At 41.5% G+C, this 13,552-nt stretch overlaps 1 long non-coding RNA gene across 15 annotated transcripts in view; it reads right to left on the reverse strand.

Moving 5' to 3' along the window:
- LOC110257250 (uncharacterized) overlaps nucleotides 1-13,552 on the reverse strand; it is a 71,848-nt gene that overhangs the window by 11,815 nt on the left and 46,481 nt on the right. For 2 of the 15 annotated variants that reach the window (XR_014830792.1, XR_014830798.1), the window contains one exon: nucleotides 2,065-2,192. The exons of the other annotated variants lie outside the window; for them this stretch is intronic. This is a non-coding gene — a long non-coding RNA (uncharacterized LOC110257250). Of the gene's footprint in view, nucleotides 1-2,064; nucleotides 2,193-13,552 lie in introns of those variants that run through there. 15 annotated transcript variants of the gene reach the window in all.

Here is a 13,552-nt window from a genome sequence, read left to right on the forward strand (position 1 = left end):
GTGACGCTTGGTGAAAATGATGTTTGTTATAAAATACTCATATCATTGTAGGTAAATAGGAAAGATAAATATGTATTTATAGCTCTCTTATCAGGAGCTACCATTAGCTATAGATAAACCTGCTGGATAGATTAAAAGAAAAATTCAGCCCTGGCGTATGCTGGATCTATGTGTAATTCCTTAGTCAGAAAATGGTAAATGAGAAACTAATTTTTCCGTGTGGTTTATGTTTCGCAAGGTGAGAGCAAAACACTTCAATCTGCTTATGAGATCAGTTGTATTTCTAGTTGCATTTTCAGCCGTCCCTCCTGTAGTCACTCTATGCATAAGCACACTGAAAAACACTCTATGGACAGGAAAAGGAAATGTCATGTGATTATCTTTTTAAAGCCGGAAGTAAAGTGGCTTTTTCCCTTTGAAATTTGTGGCAGAGCAGTGTTTTTAAACCTATCCATGGTCAATCTGTGGTGACGGACCCATTTCTTAAATTTCCAATTCTTTGCAGACTGGCACTTCTGTAAAGTTAAATTAAAATATTTCACTGATATCAAATTGCTATAAACATTTCTAAATATTTGGTCTCAGTTTCTGTACATATTCTTGCAGACTAGCAGAAAGACTGCAATGCGGCGCGGTCCATAGAGCACACTTTAGTAGTTTTAGGCGAGAATCCATAGATTCTGATGCTACTTATCTGGGAGTTTGGGGTTTTGCCCAGGGTGGGAGGGCAGTACTTTTGTTTTCTTTTGCTATTGGTCCAACCGAGGCCACTGGGTAGAGTTGTGCTGTATATGCCTTGCCCAGGGCACCATACTGAGGTGAATGGGGGCTGGGGTCTCTCCCCTGGGTGATGATCCTCTGGCTTGGCAGAAGTGCTTGGGTCAGCCATCAGATAGTCCCAGTTACATCTGCTACTTTTTTGAGAAGGCTTCCATAGGTTTCTACAATCTCTAAGCAAAAATCAGCAAGAACCTCATTTTTATTTCAGTTCTTTATGCTTAACAAAAATGTTCATCACATGCATTTCTTTACTGAACTTCAAGCTCTTGTGAGAAGGAAGGTGAGTCTTCTATCATTGTGACTCATTGTGACTAGAACAGAGCTCATACTAATATCAAATGAATTCCAAACCACAAGTTGACAATGAAAGCCAAGCTGAGCTGTTAACCTTCTTGAATCAAAGAATCTAATAGTGTGATGATTTTCCTTCTTTTTTTTTTAAATTGGTTAAGGCCTTGATTTAGTCTCTTTTAGCTGTAGTCCTGGGGAGAGATGCTTCCTAAAGTTAATGATACCCTGACATATTCTTAAAGTCACAAGGACCCATGGAATGGCCACAATAGAAATAAGAGGTCAAACCACGTATTGCTAACATTTTATCTCTAATGAGGTTAAAATTAACCAAGGACATTGAGTTCACCGAGAAACAGGTTCTTAAGTAAATATGCCAAATGAAAGAATGTTATTTACTGGGGTCGGACTCTCAAGAATGAACAGAACCTTAATATGTGCAGGAAACACAACATGCCATGTTCCACCCTGTGGAAAAGGCCTGACCCCACCCTGGACTCTAGAGAGCCTCCTGGCAGATTCCAGGTAGGAGATAGCTCTTTAGGGTCGGGCTGGGATGGCAGAGAAGCAAGGGCAGAGCAGCCTGAATCCAGAAAGCCATGGCAGGTACGCTGGAGTCCATCTCAGATATTTATTAAAGTCAAAGCAGAAGGACCCGCCCCTTGGCACACCCAGCTGAAATCAGGAAAAACGAAGGCCTGGAAGCTTATCACCAACACAGAAGAAATACCTTTTGGTGGCAAATGGGAGAGGAAAGAGTTCTTAAATAGTTTCTTCACAAGAGTCACCCATCCTGCCTTGGTTCCTGACCATCTTCACGGGGTGCACACTCTGCGTGGCCTTTACAGGCCTCCGTTATAGTGGGCTGAAGAAAGGGCACAGGGAGTTCCCGTTGTGCTGCAGTGGTTAATGAATCCAACTAGGAACCATGAGGTTGCGGGTTCGGTCCCTGGCCTTGCTCAGTGGGTTAGCGATCCCGGCTGCCGTGAGCTGTGGTGTAGGTTGCAGACACGGCTCGGATCCCGCGTTGCTGTGGCTCTGGCGTAGGCTGGTGGCTACAGCTCCGATTGGACCCCTAGCCTGGGGACCTCCATATGCCGCGGGAGCAGCCCAAGAAATAGCTAAAAAAAAAAAAAAAAAAAAAAAAGACTAAATAAATAAATAAAAATTAAAAAAAAAAAAAAAAGGGCACAGGCTCAATGTCTGCAGTAAGGAAGAGTTCTAAGGAAATCCCTGAATTCCAGTTCTGTGTGGGGTTTAGTGTGAATGACGAATGCTTATGAGCTTAAGTTTCTGTTTATGATTAATATGAAATATCGCTTGAGCCCAAGTCAGTCTTGCCAGAAATGTGCAAGAAATACGAGTTTCTAACATACTTTGGGTTCTGTGCCAACAGTTTAGGTTGTGAGGACAGAACCCTGTAAGTTAGTTTGATAAGGAGAATTCCGCAGAAGGACAAGGCAGGAAGCACAGCCAGTCCTCCTGGAAGGCGCCTGGGACCTAGAGAGCCAAGAATTTAAGTTTCCAGCTGCGTCTCTAGCAATCCACAGAGAAACAGTCTCATCGCTCAAGATTTCCTGCCTCACGCTATATGTTCTCTCTCTCTCCTCCTTCATTTCCTCTCTTTGTCTCTTTCCCCCTCTATCTCCCACTTTTATCCTCCGGGCACACAAGGCTGTTCCTACCACCGAAGGAAACTGCAACTTAGCTCACCAAGTTCAAATTCCTGAGAAAGAGAATCTGATTGGCTCAGCCGGCCTGTGGCCCCTGAACCACGTGCACAACTCTGTCCAATCATCTGCGGCCAGCGCATGGGGCCCAGATGCCTGCAGCACAGATTCCAAGTTTCTGGGAAGTGGGTGTGATGAGGTGGCGCCTCAAAACATATCAAATGCAAGTGGAGATTTTCACAGCTCAAGGGCAAACATTAGTAACCTTCAGCAATGGAAGAAGAATCCACATGATTCACGGCACCTCATAACTAGTAATTGGTAATCATCCAGTTAGCATTCTTATTGATAAGAAATGTGAGTTCTTTGGAGAGGAACAGAGATGCTGGTGGCACCAGAGCGTTAATAGTCACATAAGGTCGCCCTTATGAGGCAGTTTTGTCAGTGGTGGGGGAGGAGAGAGCAAGAAAAATGAGTTATAACCTATAGGTGCCCGGAGTAATTTCCTTCATGTGTGGATTTGTTGCTGTTCTGTTTAAATAGCTGAAAAGACACACATGTGCTCTTTTTAAAATGCAGACCAATGTCCTGTGAGCTTTTCCACAGGGTTTTGATGGACAGTGAATTAGAGTTCTTCTCTGTCCTCTAAACCTTATGTTTTCAGTCCCACTTTAAGCCTGAAGTTGGCTTGCTGTAAAGTGTTCCAACTCCAGCACTTGGACTTTGTGTTGCAAAGGGTGAATCTGGCATTGTCTGCTTCCTCCAGGTTCTATGACGACTTCCTTAATTTGTTTTTCTCTTTGTGCCGTGGGTAGTAAATTCTTACCAACAGTGGAAATTGGCTCCTGCGTTCTTAAGCATAAGCACCAAGGTCAAATCTGATTTCTGGAACTTCATACACAGAATTCCTAACACTTCGATCACTTTATATTCACTTTAACGAGATATTTTTTCCACATGCTTATTATGACTTCTACAGGATATTTGTTACGACAGAGGTGGGGGGCGGGTGTGGAGTATGGATTGGGAGTTTGAGGTTAGTAGACGCAAACTCTTACACTTAGAATAGATAACAAAGGTCCTGCTGTATAGCATAGGAATTATATCCAGTCTCCTGGATAGAAAAGATTATTAAAAACTGTATATATGTGTTTAAGTGACTTTGCTATATGGCAGAAATTAGCACAACATTGTAGATCAACTATACTGTAATAAAAAATAATTTTAAAAAGTGTAGCCTGGGGCCAGGGAACAGAGCAGAGAATCCAGAGCCTCAGAAGGGTAAACCTGCTGGTTGTTCTTATTGGCCAGATTACATTTGTGGTTCTCTAGACATTAAGTAAATAAAAAAAATGGGAAATCTTTAGAGAACCTTATAGTGAATATCAGAAAAGACTGTTTGGATATACATACATACACATACACACACATGAATATATACATGATATTACACACACACATATAAGTTGTGTCTGTGTATGTATATAGTGGGGTTTTTTGGCCACCCTATGGCATATGGAGTTCCCAGGCCAGGGATCAGATCCAAGCTGCAATTGCAACCTACACTGAAGCTGTGGCAACAATGGATCCTTTAACCTCCTGTGCCTGGCTGAGGATTGAACCTGCATCCTGGCACCACACTCCAGCAGGAACTTGGTTTGGTATTATAAATGAATATTCACTAAATCTATTGGTGGGCCAACCTGTGTTGAGGACATTAAATTTACCTACATTTCAAAGGTTAACAATGCAACTAAACTAAGCCAAGGTAAATTTGGGCTTAAAAAATTAATATAGAGAAGAGGAAATAATTCCTTTGAGCTAATAATCAGTAAGGCTTAATGGAATGGGTAAATGTGTTGAACAATGCTGTAAAAATCACAATAACAAAAAAATCAGACATCAAGCTTCATTTTACTAGCCTCAGACACCAAAGCTGAAGCAATTACCTTATAAAATAGATATTGTTGGTACTATACCCATAGTTATTACCAGAGCTCATGAAAAAATAGGGTAAAATGGTTTCAAATGGTTCCAAGCCATCTCCCTTTACCCTTAAACCATCCCAAGATAAATGAGATTTTCAAAGTCAAATACTGTGTTGAAAAAAGGGCAGTGATGAAAAATTGTAAAGGAAGGCATTTTCAAATGGGTGAAACAAAATAGGCCTTTTCAAATATGAACTGGAAAGGAATCTCTCAACATAAAACCATTTAATTAAATTTTATAAAATTCAGGAATGTAAGCAAAGACATGTGATGAAGGACAACTGATGTAGAGTTGTAGCAGTGCCTCAAAGTTCCCGTTTGTAGGATGAGGTCCTAAGGAGATACATGGGTAGATTAATGAAGTCTTCAGTGCCATTTTATCCTAACAGGGACCAGGAAGTTAGACATCATCTATATGGCAGGCCAAAAAGCCGTCAAGTCCTTGTACACAGAATCAGGTATCACACTGAATTACTGACCTCGTGATTAATGGTCTACTGTCTGACACTCTCACAGGAGCGTTCCAACTGTTTCTCAGCATCCAAACATATGTTAGGTCCTTCTATGCAGTTGAAGGAAACCTCAGTTCCTTATTTTCTCATATCAACTCTTTGGTCTCAAGCTTTACCATGTGGAGAGGATTTTATGAATCTCTTGCCAAGGATCCTTAAGGTTAAGTTCAAGTTATTGATCTTCCGCATTATGCCTTCAAAAGACCCAGCTTTAAAAGTGATGGTTCAAGAGACCCAGAGGGTAACAGCTGAGTAGTAGACCTGAATTAGCCCAGAATAGAAGTTACTACAGTTTAAAAAAAGCCATGAAAAGACTGAACCAATCTGATCTTCCAGAACAAAACAATTATTCTTTAAAGGAGGTTAGCAAAGTTCACATACTCAATGATCTACTAACAGCTGAATGTTTAGCATCCAATAAAAAATTACTAGACATGCCAAGAATCAGAAAAAATATGACCCATGTCCAGGAGAAGCAAAAAAAAAAAAAAAAATCAATAGTAAAAAGACCCATCAATGACAGAGATAGTGAAATTAGTATACAAATACTTGGAAATAGGTATTACAAACATGCTCAATATGTTTAAGGATCTTTAAATAATGTCAATATAATCAGGAGAGATAGTAAAGACATAAAAAAGAACTAAATGGAACTTGTAGAGATGAAAATTAAGATATCTGAAGTGGAAAAATATACTGGATGAGACTAACTGTAGCTTGGACATAGAAAAAGAAAAGATCAGTGGACCTGAAGATGATGCAATACAAGCTATTCAATCTGAAACATAAAAAATATAAATGAGTCCCCAATGACCTGGGGATAATATCAAGTGGTTCACTATATGTTTAATTGGAGTCCCAGCAATGTGTTGTGGAGGGGAGGAGAGGGAAGCAGGAAAATATTTGAAGAAATAATGGCTGAAAAAAATTCCAAATTTAATAAAAACTATGAACCCAGAGATCTAAGAAACTTAAGAAACCCCAAGGAGGATAAGCACAAAAATCACATCAAAGCACATCAAAATCAAATTTCTAAAAAAAAAAAAAAAAAAAAAAACCTAAACAGAAAGCTCTTAAAATCAGCCAAAGAAAAAAGGCACATGGTGTACAGAAGAATGAGAGCAGATTTCAGAAATGATGCAAGTCAGAAGACAATGGTATGGCATCTTTAAATTACAGAAAAAAAAAAAATACCGTTAGGAGTTCTGTCATGGTGCAGTGGAAACGAATCCAACTAGGAACCATGAGGTTGCAGGTTTGGTCCCTGGCCTTGCTCAGCGGGTTAAGGATCTGGTGGTGCCATGAGCTGTTGTGTAGGTCACATATGTGGCTCAGATCTGGTGGTTGCTGTGGCTGCGGCATAGGCCAGCAGTTGTAGCTCTGATTGGACCCCTAGCTTGGGAACATCCATATGCCATGGGTGCGGCCCTAAAAAGCACACACACAAAAAATACTGTCAATATAGAATTCTATATCCAGCAAAAATCTTTAAAAATTTCACCTTAAGGTGAAATAAAGACTTATTAAGAAATAGAAGCTGGAGAGAGGACAAGATGGCAGAGGAGTAGGGAGACACGCTCGCCCTCTCCCACAAACACAACAAAAAAAGCACATCTACAGAATAAATGACTCGCACAGAACAGCAACCAATCACTGGCAAAGGAACCTAACCTCCAATAACGGCAAGAAGTTCGTGACATTACTGGGCAGAACGGGAGAAAAGAGGAGAGTGAGAGAAGGTGAATTCGAGCGGGACGGGCACTCCCGAAAGGGAACTGCGGAGGAGAAAGGGTTCCCGCACCCTGGAAAGTCACCTACCAGGCGAAAGATCAAACGAACTGGAGGAATCTCCAGATGCAGAGAAGAGTGTAGCAGTAAGTTGGAGTACGGAAAAGCCGATCAAGAACCCAACGGACCATCTGAACTACGGGCACAGTCACCAAAAATTGAGACGCCTGGGTGGGGGCTGGGCACTGAGACCTCGCCTCTGAAGGTTAGTCCCTGAGAAACGGCCGGGGGACGCCTGGGTGGGGGCTGGGCACCGAGACCTCGGCCCAGGAGGTTAGTCCCCGGGCTGGGGGGGCGGGGCGGAGCAGAAACTGCTTGGGAGGTCTAGAAACCATTTGACGGGGCAGAGACTGCCTGGGAGACTAGAAAACAAAGCTGTCGCAGAGGAAGGGAACAATACTCTAGGGGCGGGGAAGTGGAAAGCCGCATCAGAGGGAACCTGGGAGAAGAGCCTGGTCTGCGCCCGTGCTGGGGAGGGGAAAGAAGAAGGGGTGAGTCCCCATAGAATACCCCCCACGCCACAGCAAGCTTACAGGCCTGCTAGCTAGCAGAAAGCTGTGCTTCCCAGTGCATTCCCTCCCCCCACCCCCGCCACCTCCTATGCTCTCGCCGAACCTGGGGCTGCCTGCCATCCAGGAGGGCTGGCCTCAACAATTGCCTGAAGCCTACCACCACAGGGGCTGTCCCTGCACAGGTCTGCTTGCCCTTTGGAGGGGCTACACTAACGCAGAGCAGCACCAAACACCACCAGCCCCCGAGAAAAGGCCTGCAGCCCAGAAAAGCTAGAACAAGCCTAGCCAGGCCGTGAATAGATCGGCCTAATTCTCGGACGGTTTTTCTGAGTCGGGCTGCCCCGGGGAGGAGCCTCTTGGGTCTCCAATGGCCCTGCTACCCACCCAAGCCCCCAGGGGATGCTCTAGTGGATCAGCTGCATAGGACTGCCAGCTCCAGGCAGGACCCCCTGCAGCTCAGAAAAGCTGCAACAAGCCTGGCTGAGTTGGGAAAAGATCTCAGACGGTCTTTCTGAGTCGGGCTGCCCTGGGGAGGAGCCTCTTGGGTTTCCAGTGGCCCTGCTACCCGCCCAAGCCCCCAGGGGGTGCTGAGACCTAGTGGACCAGCAGCATAGGACTGACAGCTCCAGGCAGGACCCCCTGCAGCCCAGAAAAGCTGCAACAAGCCTGGCCGAGTCGGGAAAAGATCTCAGACGGTTTTTCTGAGTCGAGCTGCCCCGGGGAGGAGCCTCTTGGGTCTCCAACGGCCCTGCTACCTGCCCAAGCCCCCAGGGGGTGCCCCACTCCCGCGGAATATCTGCTCAGCACCACCAGCCCCCTGGAAGAGCCCCTGCAGCCCAGAAAAGCTGCAACAAGCTCGGCCAGATTGTGAAAAGATCCGCCTACATTCTCAGGCTGTCCTTCTGAGTTGGGCTGCCCTAGGGAAGAGCATCTTAGGTTCTCAGTGACCCAGATAGCTGCTCCAGCCCCCAGGGGGTGCTGCACTCCTGAGGAACAGCTGCCCAACACCGCCAACCCCCTGCAAGAACCCCACAGCCTAAAAACACCAGAGCAAGCTCTGCATGACCAAGTGAAATCTGCTACCATCGTGGTGTGGACCTCCCAGTCCTGTCTGCCCTCAGGAAGCCCTCCTTTGCTTCAAAGAAACACTGTTAGCCCCATCAACACTCCAGAAAAGCCACACTGCCTCAAAAAAGATTGACCAACAACGCCAGCCCTCAGGAAATAATCCACGGCAGTGACAAGGCAAACACTGCCCGATCACGGAGAGTACAACTCCCTCAGGAGAAAGAAAACAACAAGCAAGATGATGAAGAAGCTGAGAACCCACCCCCAGTCAAACCAACAGGAGAACTCACCTAAAACAGTCAGCAATGAAACAGATCTCTGCAGTCAAACAGACCTGGAGTTCAAAAGAGAAATAGTGAAAATACTGAAGGAATTAAGAGAAGATATGAACAGCAATGCAGATACCCTCAGAAAGGAACTAGAAAATATAAGGAGGAGCCAAGAAAAACTAGAACATTCATTTGCAGAGATGCAAACTGAACTAGGGGCAGTAAAAACCAGAATGAATAATGCAGAAGAACGAATCAGTGATGTGGAAGATAGAATAATGGAAATCACTCAATCTGGTCAACAGACAGAAAACCGAATCAAAAAACTGGAAAGCAATATAAGAGACCTATGGGATAATATAAAGCGGGCCAACCTACGCATAATAGGAATTCCAGAAGGAGTACAAAAAGATAAGGGGATGGAAAATATATTTGAAGAAATTATCGATGGAAACTTCCCAAATCTAAAGGACACTAGGTTCAAGATACAAGAAGCACAGAGGGCCCCAAACAAACTGAACCCAAACAGACCCACACCAAGACACATCATAATAAAAATGGCAAAAGTTAGTGATAAAGAGAGGATCCTAAAGGCAGCAAGAGAAAAACAGAATGTTACCTACAAGGGAACCCCCATAAGAATATCAGCTGATTTCTCTACAGAAACACTACAGGCCAGGGGGGAATGGCAAGAGATATTTAAAGTGCTAAAAGGAAAAAATATGCAACCTAGAATACTCTATCTAGCAAGAATATCATTTAAAATAGAAGGGGAAATAAAAATTTTTCCCAACAAACAAAAACTTAAAGAATACAGCAACACAAAACCCAGGTTAAAGGAAATATTGAAAGGGCTTCTCTAAACCAACAAGAAAGGAAGGAAAGGGAAGAAAAAAGAAAAGAAAAAAAAAAGAAGAAGAAGAGGAAGAACTAGGACTGAGGAAACTGCAATCAGAGAGCAGTCACTCAAATAAGCCAGCATACAGATTTAATCATGAATATGCTTCAAACAAAATAAAATTAAAAAGAAAAAAATAAAGAGTCATCAAAACCATAAAATGTGGGCAAAGGATGTTAGGAAGTAAATAACCCTTTTTGTTTGTTTGTATGTTTCTCTTCTTAATTTTAATATAGTAATGAAGTGTTTGAACTTACAGGACCATCAGGATAAAACACACAATTATGGGAAGGGGTTAGCATATTTAAAAAACAGGGCAACCACAAGCCAAAACCAAATATTGCATTTGCAAAAAATGAAAAAAAAATACACTCAAGCAGATAACAACAGGAGACCATCCAACCAAAAAAAAAAAAAAAAAAAAAAAAAGGAAGAATGGAGAACCATAGAATCAACTGGAACACGAGGTTCAAATGGCAATAAATAATCATCTATCAATTATCACCTTAAATGTCAATGGACTGAATGCCCCAATCAAAAGACACAGAGAGGCTGAGTGGATAAAAAGGCAAAAACCTTCAATATGCTGCCTACAAGAAACTCACCTTAGGACAAAAGATACATATAGATTGAAAGTGAAAGGGTGGGGAAAAATATTTCACGCCAATAGACAAGACAGAAAAGCAGGAGTTGCAACACTCATATCAGACAAAATAGACTTTAAAACAAAAGACATAAAGAAAGACAAAGAAGGACACTATTTAATGATTAAGGGATCCATCCAAGGAGAGGATGTTACTATCATCAACATATATGCTCCAAATATAGGAGCACCCAGATACATACAACAAATACTAACAGACATAAAGGGAGATATTGATGAGAATACAATCATAGTAGGAGACCTTAATACCCCCCTCACATCAATGGACAGATCCTCTAGACAGAAAACCAATAAAGCAACAGAGATCCTAAAGGAAACAATAGAAAAGTTAGACTTAATTGATATCTTCAGGACACTACATCCAAAAAAATCAGAATACACATTCTTCTCAAATGCTCATGGAACATTCTCAAGAATTGACCACATATTGGGACACAAAGCAAATCTCAATAAATTTAGGAGTGTAGAAATTATCTCAAGTATCTTCTCTGACCACAATGCCATGAAATTAGAAATCAACCATGGGAAAAGGAAAGAGAAAAAACCTACTACATGGAGACTCAACAACATGCTACTAAAAAACCAATGGGTCAATGAGGAAATCAAGAAGGAAAATAAAAACTACCTTGAAACAGATGATAATGAAGACACAACCTCTCAAAATCTATGGGAGGCTGCGAAAGCAGTGCTCAGAGGGACATTTATAGCAATACAGGCCTTTCTCAAAAAAGAAGAAAGATCCCAAATTGACAACTTAACCCTCCACCTAAACGAATTAGAAAAAGAAGAACAAAGAAGTCCTAAAGTCAGCAGAAGGAAGGAAATTATAAAGATCAAAGAAGAAATCAATAAAGTAGAGACTCAGAAAACAATAGAGAAAATTAATAAAACCAAGAGCTGGTTCTTTGAAAAGGTGAACAAAATTGACAAACCCCTGGCCAGACTCACTAAAAAGAGGAGAGAAAGAACCCAAATAACCAAAATTATAAATGAAAAAGGAGACATCACAACAGATACAGCAGAAATACAAAAAACCATAAGAAAATACAATGAACAACTATATGGCAATAAGTTTGACAATCTGGAAGAAATGGACAATTTTCTAGAATCTTACAGCCTGCCAAAACTGAATCAAGAAGAAACAGACCAACTGAACAGACTGATCACTAGAAATGAAATTGAAGAGGTCATAAAATCACTCCCTACAAATAAAAGTCCAGGACCAGATGGCTTCACAGGTGAATTCCATCAAACATATAAAGAGGAATTGGTGCCCATCCTCCTTAAACTCTTTCAAAAGGTTGAAGAAGAAGGAATACTCCCAAAGACATTCTATGATGCCACCATCACCCTAATTCCAAAACCAGACAGAGATACCACCAAAAAAGAAAACTATCGGCCAATATCATTGATGAATATAGATGCAACAATTCTCAACAAAATCTTATCCAACTGAATTCAACAACATATCAAAAAAATCATACACCATGACCAGGTAGGGTTCATCCCAGGTTCACAAGGATGGTTCAACATATGCAAATCAATCAATGTCATACACCACATTAACAAAAGAAAAGTCAAAAATCATATGATCATCTCAATAGACGCAGAAAAAGCATTTGACAAAGTCCAACATCCATTCATGATCAAGACCCTCGCCAAGGTGGGTATAGAGGGAACATTCCTGAACATAATCAAAGCCATTTATGATAAACCCACAGCAAATATAATACTCAATGGGGAAAAACTGAAAACTTTCTCACTCTAATCTGGAACAAGACAGGGATGCCCACTCTCACCACTGCTCTTCAACATAGTTTTGGAAGTCCTAGCCACAGCAATTAGACAAACAAAAGAAATAAAAGGCATCCATATAGGAAGAGAAGAGATAAAACTGTCACTGTACGCAGACGACATGATACTATACATAGAAAACCGTAAGAACTCAACCCAAAAAATACTTGAACTGATTAACAAATTCAGCGAAGTAGCAGGCTATAAGATTAACATTCAGAACTCAGTCGCATTTCTGTATACCAGCAATGAAATATTAGAAAAGGAATACAAAAATACAATACCTTTTAAAATTGTACCTCACAAAATCAAATACCTCGGAATACACCTGACCAAGGAGGTAAAGGACCTATATGCCAAGAACTATAAAACTTTAATCAAAGAAATCAAATAAGATGTAAAGAAATGGAAAGATATTCCATGTTCCTGGATTGGGAAAATCAATATTGTAAAAATGGCCATACTACCCAAAGCAATCTACAGATTCAATGCAATCCCTATCAAATTACCCATGACATTGTTCACAGAACTAGAACAAACAATCCAAACATTTATATGGAACCACAAAAGACCCAGAATCGCCAAAGCAATCCTGAGAAACAAAAACCAAGCAGGAGGCATGACCCTCCCAGACTTCAAGAAATACTACAAAGCCACAGTCATCAAAACAGTGTGGTACTGGTACCAAAACAGACAGACAGACCAATGGAACAGAATAGGGAATCCGGAAATAAACCCTGACACCTATGGTCAATTAATCTTTGACAAGGGAGGCAAGAACATAAAATGGGAAAAAGAAAGTCTATTCAGCAAGCATTGCTGGGAAACCTGGACAGCAACATGCAAAGCAATGAAACTAGAACACACCCTCACCCCATGCACAAAAATAAATTCAAAATGGCTGAAAGACTTAAATATACAACAGGACACCATCAAACTCCTAGAAGAAAACATAGGCAAAACACTGTCTGACATCATCATCATGAATATTTTCTCAGGTCAGTCTCCCAAAGCAATAGAAATTAGAGCAAAAATAAACCAATGGGACCTAATCAAACTGAAAAGCTTTTGCACAGCAAAGGAAACCACAAAGAAAACAAAAAGACAACTTACAGAGTGGGAGAAAATAGTTTCAAATGATGCAACTGACAAGGGCTTAATCTCTAGAATATATAAACAACTTATACAACTCAACAGCAAAAAAACCAATCAACCAAAGGAAAAATGGGCAAAAGACCTGAATAGACATTTCTCCAAGGAAGATGTACAGATGGCCAGCAAACACATGAAAAAATGCTCAACATCACTGATTATAAGA

The sequence above is a fragment of the Sus scrofa genome, chromosome 16 (genome assembly GCF_054392235.1).
Source record: "Sus scrofa isolate SSC_HxYL_T2T_F1_AM1 chromosome 16, Sscrofa_HxYL_maternal_Yorkshire_Landrace_v2.0, whole genome shotgun sequence".
Lineage (NCBI taxonomy): Eukaryota > Metazoa > Chordata > Mammalia > Artiodactyla > Suidae > Sus > Sus scrofa.